At 43.2% G+C, this 19384-nt stretch overlaps 1 protein-coding gene across 2 annotated transcripts in view; it reads left to right on the top strand.

Moving 5' to 3' along the window:
* The first annotated feature begins 4007 nt into the window (after positions 1–4007).
* The window catches only part of LOC1274480 (uncharacterized), a 47286-nt gene continuing 31909 nt past the window's right edge, over positions 4008–19384 (top strand). The window contains exons 1-2 of one of the 2 annotated variants that reach the window (XM_061642779.1): positions 4008–4132; positions 7616–7980. The gene's annotated coding sequence lies outside the window, so the exon portion shown is untranslated. Of the gene's footprint in view, positions 4133–7599; positions 7981–19384 lie in introns of those variants that run through there. The other variant, XM_061642780.1, reaches the window with a different exon arrangement.

Raw genomic sequence — 19384 nt, 5'->3', positions numbered from 1 at the left:
ACTTCCCTGATATACCACGGTCACACACACACTCGGTACCGGTCACGTGTCTAATGTGGCCAGTTACGAGGTTGCACATGGCGTCATGCTCTCACAACCTCCCAAAACGAGGGGCGTGAGTCGTCGCTTGTGCGCGGAAAACCCCGAAGGCGTTTCGATGACGCCTGTGAGAGCATCCGTTTATGCTTGTTCCGCAAAGCCAAAGTAGGTAGTACTACGGGGTGGGGAGCGAATGATGGAGGCACTGTTGGCCAGTTCTCGGGTTCGCATGAACCGGATCTGCATCCAACGCTCGCGGCGCGGTGAATGTGCGTTTCGATTTCAACGATTTACTCTCCATGCGAGATGCGAGGAAAAAGCGTTGTCCTCGGTTCCCATCGAAGCGAAAGATCATGATCTTCTGTATGAATGAACAGGCCCTTGGAAACTACCCGCTAGCAAACTGGAGACGGTGGATGTCAGTTGCAACCTAAATGCTGGGCTAACAATGTAAGCAAAACGAGTGCATGATACGGCGAACAAAAAAAAAAACAAAGACGCTCGGAACGTAATAACGAGCTAAATCCGTTTTCTCCTTCGTTATATTCTGATTTTTTTTTCGTTAAGCTGCGAGGTACCTTTATGGAGTAGCTGTACGGAAGATAGTGCAGCAGTGTTAAGCTACCATTATACTTTGTGTGTGTAAAAAAGAAGCAAATAAAAAAAAAACAGAAAGAAAAAAAATCAGTCACCGAGTGACCAACTTCCGAAATGGCTTCGTTACCGCTTTCCGGCGAAACGTACATTCTGCATCACACTCTCCCGTCGACAGCCCTTTCACACGGCGAGTGTGAACCGGAACAGGTGAAATGGGGGATTTATTATTCATCTTGGCAAACGGAGGGGTTGGGGAAACCGCAACGTTTAAGTCAGTGCCATATTTTTTAGCGCAATCTTTTCCTGCGGTTGGAGTTTACGGTGATCGCAGTCTGATTTGCGTTGGTGAAGGTAAATTTACTTTATGATTAATAGCGTGCTTTGTGCGTTTATTTTTGTGTTATACTTTGTTCTAAGCAGCTTGCAAGGATAGGTTTGCCTAGCCGCAACCCAATAAGCCTTCTGTGAGTTATCTATTATCTAACAAGGTTTCCCATTCTCAAATTTGATTTGAAAGCCATCTCTTTTGAAGTGTGCCACAAAACAAAACTGATGTATGTAGTGAAAATAACAATAATGTACACTAAAAGGCAGACACACTTTTAAAGCTCGTTCTCGGAAACTATGTCCTTTTGATTTATCAATCGTCGTCTACATGCCATTTTGGGTAATTTATTGTGTCTAGCATAGACTTGGTTTTTTTGCGTCGTGGATTATGGATGTACTAGTTTAATATTAGAGTTAAATTAATTGCTATATCACTTATAAGGTAATTTGATCAGGAACGTGGTTGATGGTTATAATTTTAATGCAATATATTAAACATTGATCAAAGAGACGCTTCTTGAATGTACTAACAGCCATTCCAGAAGAATAATATTTAACACCTTGAGTTTAGTTGCAAGAATGGGTTTCATTGAGTCTATTTATAAAACTTTCTGAGCTCTCTCAAAACTGCTCAAAACCGAAGAGCAACAGCTGCTGAATGGAATAACCGGAAGTTGTAAAATAAGTTGAGCATGCAGGGATGGAACTTTCGCCGATCTTCGAACCACCTGATGACACATTCTACGACTCTGTTTATAAATTTACGAGCGCGACGAAAGTTTGCCGTACGTTGAAACATCGTGATGTTGGCTTGTCCAATTTTACAAGCTTCCTTCAAAAGTTCCATAAAAGAGCATTGCTAGTGATCCTGATTTAACTTGTTTTTACTTTTGTTTCTCGTTTGTCCTTGGCCGCGGTGCTGATTCAGTTTGGAATCGTTTGTCTGGTGTTTTGAGTTGATGAAACTTTCAAACGTGCCGTACGTCTGGGAATTTGCCTCGAACTTTGCTACAAGGGTACAGGGCAGATTTCCAGGCGTATTATAATTTACCTAGCATTAGGGACGGTTCTGATACTTGGTGCTGTCTCGGCAGGCTGTGGAGTGACTTGGTTTTGTTGGATGATGTGGATTAGAGGAAGATCATAAGATCATTAATCTCATTTAGGCAAATCACCGTCGTGAAGAGGAGCTGATTTGAAGATTATTAATTTATACCTTTATTCAGCAAAGATGAGTTTATTTTACAAGTTAATAATTGAATCGAGTGCAATAGAATATTGGAATGATGAAATTGTATGTCACAAATCATTTAGCCCTCAATCCTTGCACAACACAAACAGCCAACAAAGTTAAATTTAGTAAAGACTGGAGAGGGAGATAGAAAATCACCACCTCGCTAAATAACCACGATAACGTAAAATGTATCATCGAATATTTCCTTTGATACCAAATCCGACAGGAAGCGAAAAATAATCCCGGAATCCCGTCAAACCTGCGACACGGTGTTCCTTTTTTTGTTGCGCGTAAAAATACTTTTGTGTCCTTGTAAGGTTTCCTCGGAAGCAGTCAATCGAAAAGAAGGTAGCAATGCTTTGGCAGCCGCATACTTTCACCCGACCTTGATCGGAACGTTAATATACCCCACGAGGCATGCAAAGTCACGAACGATTTCATGTTGGACGAACCGGAAATGACGTCCCTTACTTCCTGCCGCCGAAAAAGTGTGAGCAAGGGTGTTTGGTGGCGGTGTAAGGGTTAGCCGGTTGGCAAAGAGGAGCCAGAATTTGGTTTCCGCTTGTTTCTACATTCATTGTGACCTAAATTCGATTCTTTTACGGACATCCAAAGTTATGGCGGGTTGAAAATTACATTCGATTTATTTTATTTCGCACAGCACCGCCGCATCTGCAGTGAGCTTTGATGCCGTTTATTTGGATAAAACGAAACCTGATAAAAAATAGGTGCTTCCTGCACGATGGTGTAGAAAGGAAGCAGCCCCAAACGTATTCATGCTGGCGTGAAACACGGCAGCCGTATCGACATTCGACGGTAATGATGGGCAACGAACAAACGACAAAGCACCGAAAACGAAACATCGTCGTAACCTTAAACCTTACCGTCCGTGATGGAAAAGGATTTTTCTCGTTTTGGGGCTTTTTTTCCTTTCAACTGATAACCAACGCTGAAGTGTAACTCGACGCACTGATAACCGGCCGAAACTTTTTGAAGGGCTAGCTGAGAGAGCGAGGGCATCCAGCATTCGTCATCTCACAGGCTCGGAGATGTTCACGCGCTTGTAGCACACAAACAGGGGCTGCACGAATGCATTCTCGGCTCGGAACCGACTGATTTTCTCATTCAACAATGCACTATGGGATAGGGTTGAACAAAATAAAGAGTCTTTGAGTTTCTTCTATAGTAATGCTTTAAGCCATTAAAGGTTGTTGAGCCAGGCTCATGTGCTTAAACAGCCATGATTTTGTTAAGCCTAGTATCTTTAGGAAAAGGTTACTGAAAAGATTAAAATCTTTGAAAAGAAGAATGTAATCGGTATTAAAAAATACATTCGATATAAATTTTACAAAAATAATACATTTGAAGCCACTTGAAATGTTTATAATATGTCTGTAACACAGATTACAACTCTTTATACGGGATTGATATTTTTTATCGAAACCAAAACTTCCTATCTAACTAACAATTTATACAGCCTGATTATCGATTAGGCTTTACATGCATCGGTTCATTTAAAATAAGGACAAGATAATGCTATAATTTGATTTGAATGAATTTGATAATTTGTTCGAATGAATTTTGCTTTTATTGGTCACTAAGATACACGATTTTCCTGATATGTGCGAAAAATAATACATAGAAACCGGTTCAATTTGAAATAAAAATTGCGTGAAATTGAAAAACAAATTAGAACGGGTGTTCAAAACACCATGAGACACCCTGTAGATTCAACGGTGAGAATCCGGTGATGAGAGTGAGTGGTTAGCTTCTCACTACCGCCCACCGTGTTTCGCCGGGCAAGAAAGTAACCGAGAGAGCGAACATCGTTTATTTACTTTTGAACCGCGCAGTCGAACGGACGCACGTGCGAGCGCTAGTTTGAAATCGAAACCGGGCTTTTCGGTATATCGCTGTTACGAAGAAATCCTAACCGTAAGTGTGTAACTTTAAGCGAAGGGTGTAGCGGAAGTTTAGACTTGAAAATAGTTTACATCTCATGTAAAAATATGGACATAGTGTGTGACAGTTACTAGCGTTATAGTTTATGCCAATGCAAACTTTAAGTTTGTAGGACAGATATAAACCTTATAAGTGTTGTTGAAATTGGGAAAACATGGTGACACTAGGCGTTAAGTGTGAATGTGCCGCGTATTGTATATGTGTGTAATTGTGTTGATCAGGGAGGCGTGGGGCGATTGGGTTGTACAAGATGGTGGAAAGCGTACTGCGTTGAATGCATTTCGTTTTGGGTTGCTCCCAGTGGCCGTTGATGCGGCGTGCATGTGCAACGGAATGAGGTTGATTGTGTCGTGGTTTTGGGGATGGAATGACGCTGTGCGGCATGAGGGCCACAGAGGGCGGGTGAATTTCGGGTGGTCATCCGCAGCGATACGCTTGATCAGTGGCAACACGCCAAGCACTCTCGTGTATATGTGTGTGAATGTAGAGTGTGTGTGTGAGTGTAGAGAGTGTGTGATAGAGAAACGGGCGCCGCGGGGTGAAATGAAACGAAAAACAGGTTTCCAACAAGAGAGAAAGTTGCGAAAGCAACCGCAGAAATCAAACAAGCGAACCGTCGCGAACGTTAGCCTACTCGAACCGTTGTTTCGTGTGTCGTGCGTTTTCCGTTTCCCCGCAGGTGACGGTGAATGATTTGTGATTTGGAGTGAACAAAAAGTCACGAAAAGAAGAAAATGACCGCTGCTACTTTTTGTAACAGCTGCAAAAGAAACATGGAAGGATATGTTCAAGGAACGGCAGCTTTTCCTCCTCGCTACTAAAACAAATAACAATTTGCTAACCAGAAACGTCAAAACCTAAAATTGTGAGGGCAACCGAAACGCGTGGCCGTTAGTTGCTGGCACAAAACAGGCCTACACTGTATGGCCTATGTTTGACCCAAGTGCTACTTGTTGTGTGAGGCACGTTAAGTGGCGTTGGGCTGAAATTCGATCATCCGCAACGTGCTGCCGGTAAACCGGTGCGCCGGTGCGGCTACGTTCAATGGTTCACAGCGAATTTGCAAACTCCAAAAGACAGAAATAGAAAACGGATCGTTCATCAAACGTGTGGCCTTCGTTCATCCTGACTAGCAAGAGGCCACACTTGCGAGCAGTTCTTTTTCCAAGAATTACCACGACCGACCGTAATCATAGGGCCGAACCTTGGCTTGGAACCATCCGGGCTGGCTGGCAACTGTACAGACTGGTCCAAAATGATGGTGCTGAAAGGTTTAGTAACAAAAGCATGGATGGTACAGTGCTATGGTGAAAGTGGTCGATGGTTAAGCTAGCTGAATGGGACGCATCGTGTGCAGTTTTATTGCATTGCAGCTCTCTTTTGCAGCAGATTGTGGTCATCTGCAGAATTCATTTGTTTCGTTTTTTTGTTGCGAGAGTACGGCCGAAAGTCGGTCGTTAGCGAAGCACAGTGGTGCATGTAGCCTTTTTACGTTTATTTGTTTGTGATTTTAAAATAAAATTGCAGACTTTTCATCATCAGTGCGCAGAAAAAAAGGGTCGGCACTTTGTCCACTACGAAAATCTTAATTGCACTCTTTTGCTATGGGAGGTACAGCTCAAAGGAACTGTAATTAATTCACATTATGTATAACGTCCAATTAAAATGTCCATCGACTCAAACGGCTTGATTAAACGCTATTCACTTGCATCTTGCATCAGCGACTGTAGCGCATTCGATACGTATTCTTCCCATTGAAACGCCACTTTTCCACTACTCGCATAACCGAGCGCATCCTCTCCACCTGCTTTACAAACACTTTTACTAATGCCCATTAGATGCGCCATTGCCGCGTAGACCTGCTACACGCGGACATTACGGGCTGCTCTTTCACTTTCTTTTACGCTTGATTTGCGGCAATTTCTTCGCGAACACCTCACCAACATGCTGGCTAATTTGCTTCGAAAATGGTGGAGAGGACGGGCAATGCAGTGTGGCCGTGCGGTTGTACCAACACTCAGAAACAGTGAGATCATCAGCGAAATCAGCGAAGTAATCATCATTATGGCGCGGTGTGTCCTATCGATGGTACCGTACGAAAACACTGAAAGCTCGAATCCCCTCTCCTCCCGAATCTTGTATACACTCCATCGCGCGTGGCCTCGTTAAAGGTTGATCATCATCGAACCATCTCCGCGCTATCATCATTATCGGTGCTCATCTGCCGGGTATCGCAGGGTGCAGCAAGGGGGCTGAAGCCATTTTCATGCTGTTTCGTGTTTTTTTTTGGTTGTTTTGTTTCACCGCCTCCCAAATCTTTCTAAGCCATCGGCATTTCGTTATGCAAAGTTAAGGAGCCCCCATCATGGCCATGCGCGCGGAAGATTGAATATTGATCAGTTTCAGAAAAGCTAAAATTTAAAAACAAAACACCAACCGCCGAAGGAAAGAACGTACGATAGAGCGCAAACAAAACCAAAATCATAAGCAAAAAAATAAAAAAATGAAACGATATGAACGGAAAATGTTCGATAAAACCGTGAAACGATGCACTGGCAACGATGCTGCATAAATAAATTGGAAGAAGCGGAAAGCGATCAGTCGGGTTGGGGCAGTGTTAGCGGATGGCGGGGTTTGCTGAAATGGCAGAAATAATGAAATCGGAAAACCCAATCGCGAAGGCCGTCAGAAAACATGAAATGAAAATTTACAACGAAAGAGAAAGGGCTTCGGGAAGGATGCTTCAATCATGATGGATGGATGCTGCATAATGGATGGCAGTTGAAGTAGAGAATGAAAAAGAGAAGAAGAAGAAAAGAAAAACAGAGAGACACTGTACTGCGAGTTTTCTGGCGTCGGCTGAAGCGGTCGGCGAGTAGATTTAATCTTAAGCAAAATTGAACCAAAGACTAAAGGAAAAATTCGGGCTCAGTTAGAAAAAAAAACTCAAAACATTATTTCAGACCACTTGCCGCCAGAAAATCGATGGATTGATTATTGATTGTGATTTAAAAGTAAGTTTCATGGTAGCGTGACAGCACTCGTTCGGGTTTCTTTGTTCGTTTCGGATGGTTTAAATTTTCCGACCGAGTTAAAATGGAACCAAAACAATAACAATATACTGTATTAGTTACTTTGTTGCCCCTGACTGGCGTGGTTGTGCCATTAAAATATTCCACCCTGCTGGAGATCACCTGTTCAAAAGTTATTTGAATAAAAACAAACTCGTTTCCATCTCATTTCACCGCGAACGAGTGCTTATCATTCCGTGCCGGAATCAACGAGTATGGGTGTGAGTGTATGTATGTGGCTTCGCTGTTTGGTCCTGTTTTTTTTGTTATTATTTCGTATTGATGGCACTGAACGGTGAAGTGAGAGTTTCCAGCGTGTTTATTTTCTTTCCCCTTTGTGAGCTATCGTGACGTGATTTGTGTTCTTTTTTTCCCCCCAATTCAGTTAGTGTTGCGTGTGAACTAGTGCTGCAGATAAGAAAGTTGTGAATTGGAAGTGTGAAGAAGTGCAGAAAAAAGGGCACGAAGAAATATCATAAAATCGGAAAAGAAAGCCAAAGTCGTACCGGAACGCAAACGAAGTGAATAAATAAAACAAAACGAAAAAAATAATCGAACGGACAAGCGGCTCATTAGCGGGGCATTACGAACGGTGGCGGCAAAGCCGGAACCTACGGACGGAACTACGGTTACGGCGCTTCCCCCATATCACAAGTGATAGGAGTTAAATCCTATCGATACGACCCGACATCGATTAGCGTGTGGGTTGCCTCGTCGGAATAGCTAGCAGACCGCACCTAGCCACAGAAGGTGAGTGTTTTTCATTGAATTGATGTGATTTTATTGCTACTTAGCTAAGTCTGAGATAGATTTTTTTGATGCAATCGGCATCGAGCAACGTTTGATAAATAATAATAAAATCTCTTATGCTTATCTGTATGCTTCCAATATATTGGGGAGTTGTCGTGCCATAGTACAAATATATCAGAGCAACGGGGAAAATGTGCAAGACAGGTCCATATTGCCCTCAAATCCGACATTACTACGTGTATTGCCTGTACTACATAACAGTAAACCAAACTAAATGGCTTATAACAAATTCAAAATTGCTACAACGCGAGTTAATTCCGAATGAAAGAGTTATAATAATGAGTGTGACTGTTGATCACTTTTTAAGAGTCACGCGAAACGTACAGCGATGTAGCTAATTACTTAATATACTGTGAGTGAGTAGCTGTGAGACCACATAGAGTTAAATCGCAAATTAGTTTATTAAAGGTAAACGACTAACTATACCGTTCTTTTTCTTCTATATTGGCATAACGATCTACGCGGTCAAGCCAGCCTATACAGGCTTTCAAGACTTCTTAATACCACCATCCACATTCGGATAGTCAGTCCTTGCTACGGGGGTGACGGTATCTACGAGGATTGAACAAGTTGACGACTGTACTACAGAAATGCCCCAGTTCTTGAATGCTGATAAGTAAACAAAGCCTGTATAATGGAATTGTATAGAATAAAAAAATAAGAAGGAACAGGGTTGTCAACAACTGTCCGTGAACATGCCCTGAAAGCTATCTTGAAAGGGACGAAAACATGACAGTTCCAATATTAAATATCAAATATTATAAGAAACAGCCGGTCTCGTGGTACAGTTGTGAACTCGTACGACTTAACAACATGCCCGTCATGGGTTTAAGCCCCAAATAGACCGTGCCGTCATACGTAGGACTGACTATCCTGCTATGGGGGTATCTAAAAGTCACCGAAAGCCAAACCCACAAGTGGGTACAGAGGCAGGCCTTGGCCGACAACGGTCGTTGTGCCAAATGAAGATGAAGAAGATTACAGGGTTTCCCACGATTTATTGGTTGGTTCCCATCAATTTTTGGTGGATTCCCATTTTTTGTGCGTTCCAACTATTTTTTGGTCGTTTCCCAGAATTGTTTGGTCTAATTCTATTGATATTTAATCGGAAAAACCAATAAATTATGGGATCGAACCAACAATCTATGGGATACGACCAAAAAATCGTGGGAACGCACCAAAAAATCATTGGAACTGACCAACAAATCGTGGGAAACCCTGTAAAAGGAGCATTTTATATCATATAAAATGTGGTGATGTAGGAAATCGCCTATGTCAAAATAAAAACAGAGACTGCAACCGGATCTGAGATTTTGGAAATTGTAAAATTTTGAGACATTTTTTTTAAACTTAATACACTGGAAAACCTCAAAAAAGGCAAGGTGACAGGGGATACATTGAAAACCAATCAATGTCTAAAAATGTATCCATGAGCTTGCTGTAATTATTAAAACTATTGCGCTATCTCTCCGAGGATTTTTTTTCATAGCCCTGAGTAACCAGACCAAAAAACAAGTCACAAAAAAACAATCCCCTGCGATTCAGCGATAGTTTCTTTTGAAGCTTAAGAACATTCCCTCTTCTAGTGAAGTATGTAATGAATTGATTTTAATACGAGCCGCATTGATTGGGTCCCAGAGATACGCACCGAAAGCAAACCATTTCGATAGAGTCGTGATAATTTTTACATTTGCTGAGCCACTCTACGTTATCCCTTTGTTATCCCTGGGACATGGTGTACCGACACGTAGCAGCATGGTGCCGCCGCCGTGCACGGTTAGCAGAAAATCAGTTCGAATGGCACTCTCAAAAATTCGATTACTCCATTCCATGCCATGCTGGGCCAAAACTGTCGCCAAAAAAGGGTCCCCTTTTTGATTGTAGCATCCGCAACTGATCCACTTAGAGTCGCTGTTTGTTCGGCGTTTTACCTTTTACCCTTCCCGGTCAAGCTGCAGCGCCTTTTTCACTTGGGTTCGTAAAATACGCACCTCATAAGGTTCGGGGAGTGTTGGAAATTCAGGAACCTTAACCTTCGCAAAACGATGAGCACGATAGCAGATCGTTTTGAGCGGTTGGAATGGTTTCTTTCACTTTGGGCAGGGTGGAATAAAAGAAACAACCACGCTTTCTCTGTGGCGATTCAGTGGCGGAAAAATACAGTCATTTTGTTGCTAGCTTTTTTCTTCTGTAGGCTACAATCTTTTCGAGCAGGCCACCCGACGTACCCATCCGTTTTCGATTGCGTGGCAATACCGTGGCTGGTGCCGCACGGCCGTGTATTGGCATTCACAAAAAAGGGCGCCTCCATTCCGCCGTGAATGTCGAGGAGACGGCTGCAAGAACAAACAAATTCCTGCTCTTCTTTTCTGCCAGCTTGGCGCTGCACGCTTCTTTGTGCCATTCCACAGTTATCAGATGCTGACGAGTTGCGTTTCTTTTTGCCACGGACAAAGCATCCTGGGACCACTTTAGACCGTCTTCCTTTTTCCATGCCCTTTGTAGCTCCTTCTCCCCGCTCAGGGTAATCATGGTGTGTGCTGGCAAGAGAGTGGTGGCGACGCCAGAAACGGCAGAATCGCACACCCGGGGGGACAACTTTGCTCCGGACGGCGTGAGTTCTGCGGAAAAGCTGCAGTAATTTTGACGTTACAAGTCCCGCGAGGCCGTTTTCATTTCGCAGCTCTAGTAGAAGTTGCCCCGGTAGAAAAGCATACAGGAGAAACGGAAACATGATGGCTAACGGGAAGGGATCTTTTTTTTCGACACTGTAATCAACTGAAGTAGTGTAGATGGTTTTGATGTTTAATTTCATTGAGTTTAAGCGTTGTATTGTTTTGAAACGTGTAATACAAACAATACTTTCGAATTTTTTTTTGGTACTAAATGCAGAAGCTTGAAAATTTCAATTTTAGTACAACTAGCAGCTTATTTATCGGTTTAAGCCGAAAAAGGTTATCAGTTGCTCATTTGTTTTTGATCCTCGTTTTAAAATGAATGTTTAAACAATGGTGAAATTGTTTGAAAATCTATGGAGTATTCCTACCACAACCTAACCATCTTTTGTTTATACAGCGCCCCACCAGCGATCAACAAACGATCCAATTATGTTGGTGCCGAAACTGTGTGGGACGTTCCAATTTATTAAATCTACAAAATTAAAATGCTCCCTCCACATTCATAACCAAGCTTGTGGGCTACTTTCCTTTCCAATGTTTAAATTCCGAAAAAAATAGGCAAACATTACGGGCGGGCCTTTGAATAGCTCCAAGGCCTGTAACTGACTTTTGCAGCAGTTTGTAAGTCACCTATTTTTACGCGCTTTATCGCGACGGTTTCGCTCAAGGACACGTTGTAAGCAAACCATCAGCCAACAGAAGCTTGTCGGACATTGTTCAACGGTAATGGGAACCGGAAACCATTTCAAGCAGTGTTTTGTTTGTGAAACAGCAACAAATCCGAAGAGAAAACACAGTCAAAGAACCGAACGAACAGCGTGCAAAGACAGCTGTCACTGGGGCAGAATGTCGGAAAGTAAACTTGGGGCTGTGTGCATATTGATGAGGGACTTTACAAAAAAAACCGGCAGAAGTTTGGTCCAAATTGTGTGGGTGGGACACCGAGGCTGGAAACATTTTCTTTTTCAAAGGACACTGTTTACCTGGTGCTATTTTCCCAAGCTAATGAACCATTCAGTGTACCATCCGTTCTCACCAGCTCACCGTACTAAAGGTACCTTTTTGAGCATCAATGTTGGTAAATTTCCATCAAAATTCTGCCTCCCTATGGCCGAGCAGGTTTTCCACAAACACATTACATTACCTTTACCGTAGGAATCTCTTGTCGAGTGTGCAGAGCCCAGGTCCCCCCAAAATCTGGAGCTAATTTGATAAATGTTCAAACGAAAGTGGCTTCAAAGGTGCTAAAAATACTGTCACAAAGGGAAAGAAAACGGCGACGCTTACGGCGATATGCCTCGAGGCTGAGAGAATGGTAATCTTATTACTGAAATTAATGTGACAAATTTTAATGAAATAATTTACCTCAGCCGGCACCAGATGGAATTGCTATGCTAGCGGAAGACTTTTCCATTCCAGCATTATTTGTGGCACATTTGCGTTACATTTGGCCGGCAAGAATTGGGAAAAGTTCATCCGAGCGCGCAAAACTCTCCAGCAACGGAGAGTCTTTGTTTGGCAGGCAATATGTATCTGGATCTGGCTTTTGCTCGGGTTTCTTATCCTTGGCGGTGATTAACGGACCGGCCATATTTACACGCGAGGTCATCAATTCCGGTCTTGGTCTTCGTGTTCGTTTTCAGTGGGCAGCACCAGCTGCAGTGGTTGGATTTTCTGCCTCTGCTCAAGCTCGTCCATCCAGCGCGCAAAGCCAACGCACGTGAATATGTTGTTTGCCCAGGCTCTTAGTCGCAATAAACACTGATAAGTAGAGATCGCGTTGGATATCAATTTTCTCGCATTTTCACCGTCCACCCATACCCGCGCTTTTCCCTAGCGTATGGCATTAGACGGAGGCACATGTGAGGCCCGAGGCACACGCTATACGAGCTCGAGCTGTGCAACGTAACCGAACCTTCCACAACATTTTGGGCTCTTTTGTCATTGGAAGACAACGGTTTTTTTCTATCTTCGCGTGTTTTCCCACATCGTACTTCACGCGAAAAACACACACAATTTTTGGGGCAATAAGATGAGAGTTTAGCGAACAACGACGGAATAGGATGGCGAACGAACAAGCTTCGCGTAGTAAATTCAGCAGATGATGGTTTATGGTACGTACGATGCCGGAAATCCTGCGTATACAAAGAGCCGATTTTTATAGAAAGCAGAGGCAGACGAGAAAAAACGACATAGCATCATCTTGCGGGGGGAACGCGCGGAAAGGGAGAAGCGGAGCAGAAAGTGCGAAGACTGCCGCCGGAAGCTTATCTTTCCCATTGCCTTGGTAGGTCGGTAATGGAATGGAACGTGTCTGCAGGCATGGCAAACAGTGTCATCCTGTAGTCATCTCACAAAGTGCACGATAACCATGGAAACACGCACTACACAACGGACGCGCTACATACGGTTGGGTAAAAGGCGTTTGCACAAGCTAGTCCTTAAGGGGTGGAAAGTAAAAAAAAAGCGGAGCAAATTTATTGGAGTGCGAATGTGTTTGTCCCCAAATGGATGATGTTCAAAATTGCATCTTCTACGTAGGAGACGTTCAAGGAATCATTACATTTTGAACTCGTCATGCAGTACACGTGCTCCACGTTCTTCGATCACAGCTGCTGCGTCCTGTCGATGATGTTCGAAAGTTCATAGCTGTAGTGATACCTGGCGAAAATCGGAAATACATCGTCATTCTTCCATTCAATACAATTGCTTTCCATAACCTGCACCATTACAAACTGCAAACTCACGCTCTATTCAATCGTTGGAGAATGTCATGAGCAGGAAGGTAGCGCTTACTGCTTTGCTGAGAATGTCAATTAAATTGCGAGCATGCGAAAGCTGTTTCTCCCGATATTGAACATGTCACAGAAGCTGCAGAGAAAACAGGGAGAATCGTTCCTCGAAAGGGAAACTATTGGATGATTGCATTGTAAAGGTATCCAGCAGGGATTACATTTCAGCTTCGTTCAGGCATCTAAATATTGCTCCAAAAACTGTCCACACCACCGCTGTAAAGTTCGACAACGGCTGTTTGGTGATTGTTGCGAGTAAAAAAGTTTGCCAATAATAGTGCTCATCAAAACTTGTCGATAAAACCGGTGTCACATTCGTACGTGTGAAGAGCGCTCTGCATTTATTTATTTATTGTTTACCACTGGTACAAGAGAGGATCCCTGATTGTGTGCTAGGGAAACCCATTTTCGATGTCTCGGGCTAGACCAGAGCAGCACCTTATAGTTGCTATCTGTTCATTCGCTTGCTTGGTTCGCCATCAAACAGGAGACAAGTTTGGCGTCCAGTTGTCCCCAGCTATGTTACACAAATACTCACACACATGCGTGAAACAGGCGAATTCGAGTATGAACCCTTTTTGATAAGTGGAGTTGGCGCCTAGTCCAACGATGGTGCCGTGAGGGTACGGTGTAGGATGGTAAAAGGCAGAGACTGACTTTGGCGTAGTGGTGTTTGCACTGGTAGTGTGGAGGGGATGAGAAGCATAAAACGATGGTAGATAACGCTACGTTGCTGAACTCTAGCCTGATCGGACCGATAAAACCATCATCATGAGAGCGCAGCGAGATAATACGGCTGAAGGACCTGTTTGGCACATATCAGAGGATAAATTTAGACATTTTATCTTATAGTTCGCATTCCAGACATGGATAGTGTTACTACAATTAATGATTGTATCGAAACAGATATAATTCCCTTGCAAGGGTTTATTTTCTTCAAACGTGCTTCACACAATTCATGTTTGCTTCACAAGAACTGTGAGAGAAGAAAATATAAATATAGAATGTACGCCATGCAAATCCATACTGTTAGTTAATTACTTTAAGTTCGTCACTAAGTTTATAAAAATCAAACACATTCTAACATCACTATTTGCATTAGTAACTCAAATTTACTCTGTTGGAAATCATAAATCACGTGTGGGACGGATACAACAGCATAGGGAAAATGCCACATAGAATCTTTCCGTGAACGGGAAATGAGTCGGGGGCCATAGAGAAATTTGTGTAACGTTTTCCTGCTGACCGGTTAGTCAGCGCTGGCATGAAGAATGCTCCCGTGTGGACGTCCTGCATGTACAATATAATACTATGTGGAATGTGTGCACATGGACGTGTTGAGTTTAGAATGGACATATAGATAAAAAAGAAACAGCTTAGTTAGTTTTCCATGGACAATATATCCGCTTACCTAGTAGAGATGTATGCACTTACACCACCAAAAGCGTTATGACAGGACGTGGTGTAGGTGAACGTGTTTTAATTAACGAAGGATCCGATATACTCGAATTGGGTATGAAACAATGTGGTTTGAACGAACAAAAGCTCCCATTCCGACCGGGCATTTGCATTCCAATGAGTAACTAACTCCTGTTTCATTCGTAGAGCTTGGGATTTGGCTAGCCTTACCATTGTGTCGCGCTTCATTAGTTGGGATGAAAAGACAGTTGATGGCGGCTAGGAATGTTTCAGTAGCTTCCAGCTCATTGCCTGGTTAGTGGCAGCTTCACAATGGAACACAACCATCTACCATCTATAAACTTATGACGATGCAAAACCAATGACTGTCCCATTATCGAATATTGGACATTTTGAAATGATGAACATTGGCATTCTCCTAGCACCTCGTCACACATAACATCTACTCCAGTGCAAATGGTTTCAGGGCGACGAGAGCTAGCTCCTGTCGCCGACAAATCGACAGCGAAAAGAGCAGCGAATTTCTGCTCCATCAAATCGTCCCGCTTGACGTAGCCCCGGGAGGACGACACACTCGTTGGTGCCGGTTTCGACTGTGCTCGTTTCGGGTGATAACGAGCGGCATAGGAAACGTCACCGAGAGCCTGTAAGGAAGTATTCGGACTGTTAGGGTGCCGTGGTTAGGATGCTTCATTAGCGTAACCGGTAGCAGTCGTTGCCTTTGGGAGCCCTTCCTTGATCCCTAATAACCGTTTTTCCTCCAGTTCTCGGCCCCAGTTGGCTCCCTCTATACGATCGTCTCTGCGCTGCGGTTGTATGAATTATTCATGGAGCAAAGGATAAGATTGCTAGCAAAAGTAGCGACGATGATGGTGGCGATGGTTTTGCTTTCAGCTGTTCAGTTCTGTGGCTGTGGCCTACCAAACCAAAGTCCTCGCAGGGCTCTCGACCTTGGCGAAAGTCTTCCTCGCCACTCGAAGAACTTCTTCGACTAACACTTGGATCGATTCGAAGTTGATGTGGAAACCTTTCGAGAGCTCGTCTTCACCAATGGGAAGGGCTTTTCAAGAAGAGTCGGTCACGGGTGTACCATTCGGTTAGCATGAATGGGCCTGGGGTTCAGTTACAGTCGGATATGTTTATTCATCTGTTGAGAAGATCCTTTTACTTAAGCTGCCGGTAACACATTATAGTGAAGTTTTACGTCCAAAATTCGTATACACTTCTGTCGTCACGAAATGTATTCATCGTGTGATGTAACGGTTGTGTTTTTATCAACCACAAACTCGTTGCATTTTTCTGCAATAAAAAAGCTCCTGTGCTTAATAAAAATGCGTATTTTTTTTACGTCGAATTTCAATATTTCCACATAGTGTACACTAGCCATGTGGGGACAAACACTAAAAAAATTCAGTTATGGATATCCATGCAAATAGCATGTAGCTAGATGCAGAGAAAAATCGCTTTTTCTATTTTATTCTTTTCTGCAAACTGTGTCTGTCCGGCATTCGTTAACGTCGGATGCATTTGCACCCGTCATATGCATCGTTGAGCCGTTTTCCACACATTTAGGACAGTGCTTCCGAATCGTTGCACTGAGAATTGGACTGTGCTTCTACATGCTTCGTCCATGTGCTCTATTTTCGTCTTGCGCGTTTATATTGTGTTTTTTTTTACTGTCCAAAAAGATACATACAGTTTGTGCAACGCTTGTTCATCGTTTCGAACCAAGAATACATTTTGCGATGCAAATTTTTAAGCTCCACAGAATCGCTCATCCCAGGACAGTTTTTACAGGAATCATAATTTGGTTTCATTCTTGATGCTTGTGTGGTGGGTTTTGGCAGAATTGATACATTTCACGAGATATCGTTACCGCAAATTGTATGTGCAGGCGAAAATGCAACTGTCAATTCAAACGTTATTCATTGCAATGGACTGTGATTGCATACTTCACGCTTCTTCGAATACTTTTGCTTCTAATTTCTTGGTCGTCCTTCCGTTCGTTCGTTTATCTTTGCAAGGTTTTCTTCAAAGCGACGGAAAACCGTGTTCGTGGGTACGGGTAGGGAGCGGTGAAGAGTTTGTCGATTGCCTCGGGTCGGAAGCAATAAAGGCTCAGTGAAATTAGTTCCCCGGGGCGGGATTCATAAAATATCAATCACATTTTCGTTGATGGAAACAGACCACCGCTGGGAGAGATTCGCCTGACCGTTTCGTGCTTTGTGAAACGAGAACAAGAACCACTTTTACTCAATTTGTCGTCGTAATTGGTTTAGTGTGCGAGCATGGAGTTTCTTAAGCCATGTTCTCTGATTGATTTCGTAACTTTTCATTTGTGTCGTTGAAAGACTTTCCGTTTGACTTACACACATACACTCACCATGTTTACGGTAGCAAGTGTAGCACTGAAAAATGGTAATCAATAGCAGGGCGCTGCGAAGTGTGGGTCCATTTTCCTTCCCACAGCCTCAGTTCGCACGAAACACTTTCATCAGGGAAAGGCACGAGGAAGGTAAAGTAAACTTTATTTTTTTCGTGTTAGTCTGGCTGCGTTAAAGAGTTTCAAGTGATATTTTTAGATAGATGCTAGATTGATTGCGTAGTTTATAGCATCTACAAGCGATGATACTATGAAAATGCAAAAATATGTAATTAAAATAAGCGCGAGTGACGGCCATGATACAAGATTCCCATGGTAAATTTATTAAAAAATGTGCCATCCTGTTTTGTCCTACCGCTGTGCTTCGCTTCGTTATTCTTGAGTGAGTGTTTTGTTGCTATGCTTGTGCATCCTTTCCATTTTCACACGGCTTGATTTGATTTAACACACTCACCCGTGGCTCGTACTCCAACTCTCGGATGAAATAAGGATCTTCAAACGGTAGACACTCAACTCCAGAGTGGCTGAAGAGCGCCCTGTCAAACCTGGAATAGAATGAACGAGATGAAAGCAAATTGTAAACCGGCTGAGTCAAGTGTACTCACCTGCCTCACCATCCTCTACCAACGGTGTTGGGTGAGATTGGAAGCGATTTAATGGTGAGGCATCAGGTCAGAAATAACAAGCACATTTTCCTACCTGGCTCCAGAAAACCTCGGTAAAGGATACTCGTACAGTGGCGATCGAAAAATAATATCACGAAGGTGATTGGTTTGTTTTACGATGCTTTCTCATTCAAAATGGATATTGCCATGATACGTTTGGCTTTTGCTTATCTTCATTTTCTATGTATTAGTGGAAGTGCAAAAAAAGAACTCTTCGAAGCATTGAGCTCATGCCTTAGGGTTTTTATCCGCTCTCTACTGTAAAAAAAACTTGTTGTATGCACTCGGAAACCCAACCTCAGCGGGCGTTAGATATACAGGTATGGAAATATTTGATAGCAGCGTGCACAGGCAGAGTCGATCCGAACCTAAATCTCGCATAAAATTGTTGAACCATAATTCGAGTGTTTCTACAGCAACACAATCAAAGCTCGAAACCAACGCAGTGCGACCCACTGAGCAGAGAGTGGAAACGCAGTATCCGTTTAAAATTAGTGATGCATGGCTGAGGTTATGCTGATTGACCTAGAACAAAGCCAGAGGGGAATGTGCCTTTCTTTGGTTCTAAAGGCACCAAACGATTACACGTTGGCGTAGATGGCCGTAATCGCATAGTTGATCGCTTCGCTGGAAATGTTCGCCTGATGGCACATCAGGCCACACCGATAGAACTAGCAACCGCACAAAGCATGTCCCGAATCACTTCCGGTAAACATGGTGAGTTCTGTTCTTTTGCTGTATCACACGTACAGCGCAAATCAACTGCCATCAAAATCAAGACATCAGTTAAGGTAAAGTATTGGTAGAACTTCCTGAAAATGGTAGGGGGCTGTGTGAGTGAAAAAACGTTACATTTCTCATAAAACATCCCTTCCTTACGGGCTGCTGATTGGATTTTCTCTAGCCAGTTCTGATTCTCGCCCCGACTCGCTAGGTCTAAGCTTCGATTGCACATACACGCACAAACACGCACAGTCACGTACGAAAGTGGGGCGAAACTTAATTACACTCATTGCATTAAATACGCTTCACAAGTGTCGGTCGCTAGTGACTGAAATGGGTTTTCAATCTGCCTGCTTACAAGCACTTAACTAACGAGAAGTGGAATGCTTGGCCCGACGAACGTGTGGTCCTCGGCAAACTGCAATCTCAGACGTACGTTGCACTTGATTCATGCTACACCGATGCAAGTGCAGTGCTCTCCCCTGAGGTGCATCGACTGAGGGCAGTCCAATTCTCAAGGATTCTGTTTCCCGCTTTACGGGCATTTAGTCCGAAGCATTGCATTTGGTTGAATGGGTTGGTTCATTGGATGTAACGTTGATTTGTTGCATTGAGCAACTTATTACTGCAACATGACAGTTTGATTTCTGTTCGAAAACTTCTGGTTTGCGTTTGAGGCAGGGC

The sequence above is a fragment of the Anopheles gambiae genome, chromosome 2 (genome assembly GCF_943734735.2).
Source record: "Anopheles gambiae chromosome 2, idAnoGambNW_F1_1, whole genome shotgun sequence".
NCBI classification, from domain to species: domain Eukaryota; kingdom Metazoa; phylum Arthropoda; class Insecta; order Diptera; family Culicidae; genus Anopheles; species Anopheles gambiae.
Note: the sequence above shows the minus strand (reverse complement) of the source record. Positions and strands in the feature narration are given on the sequence as shown.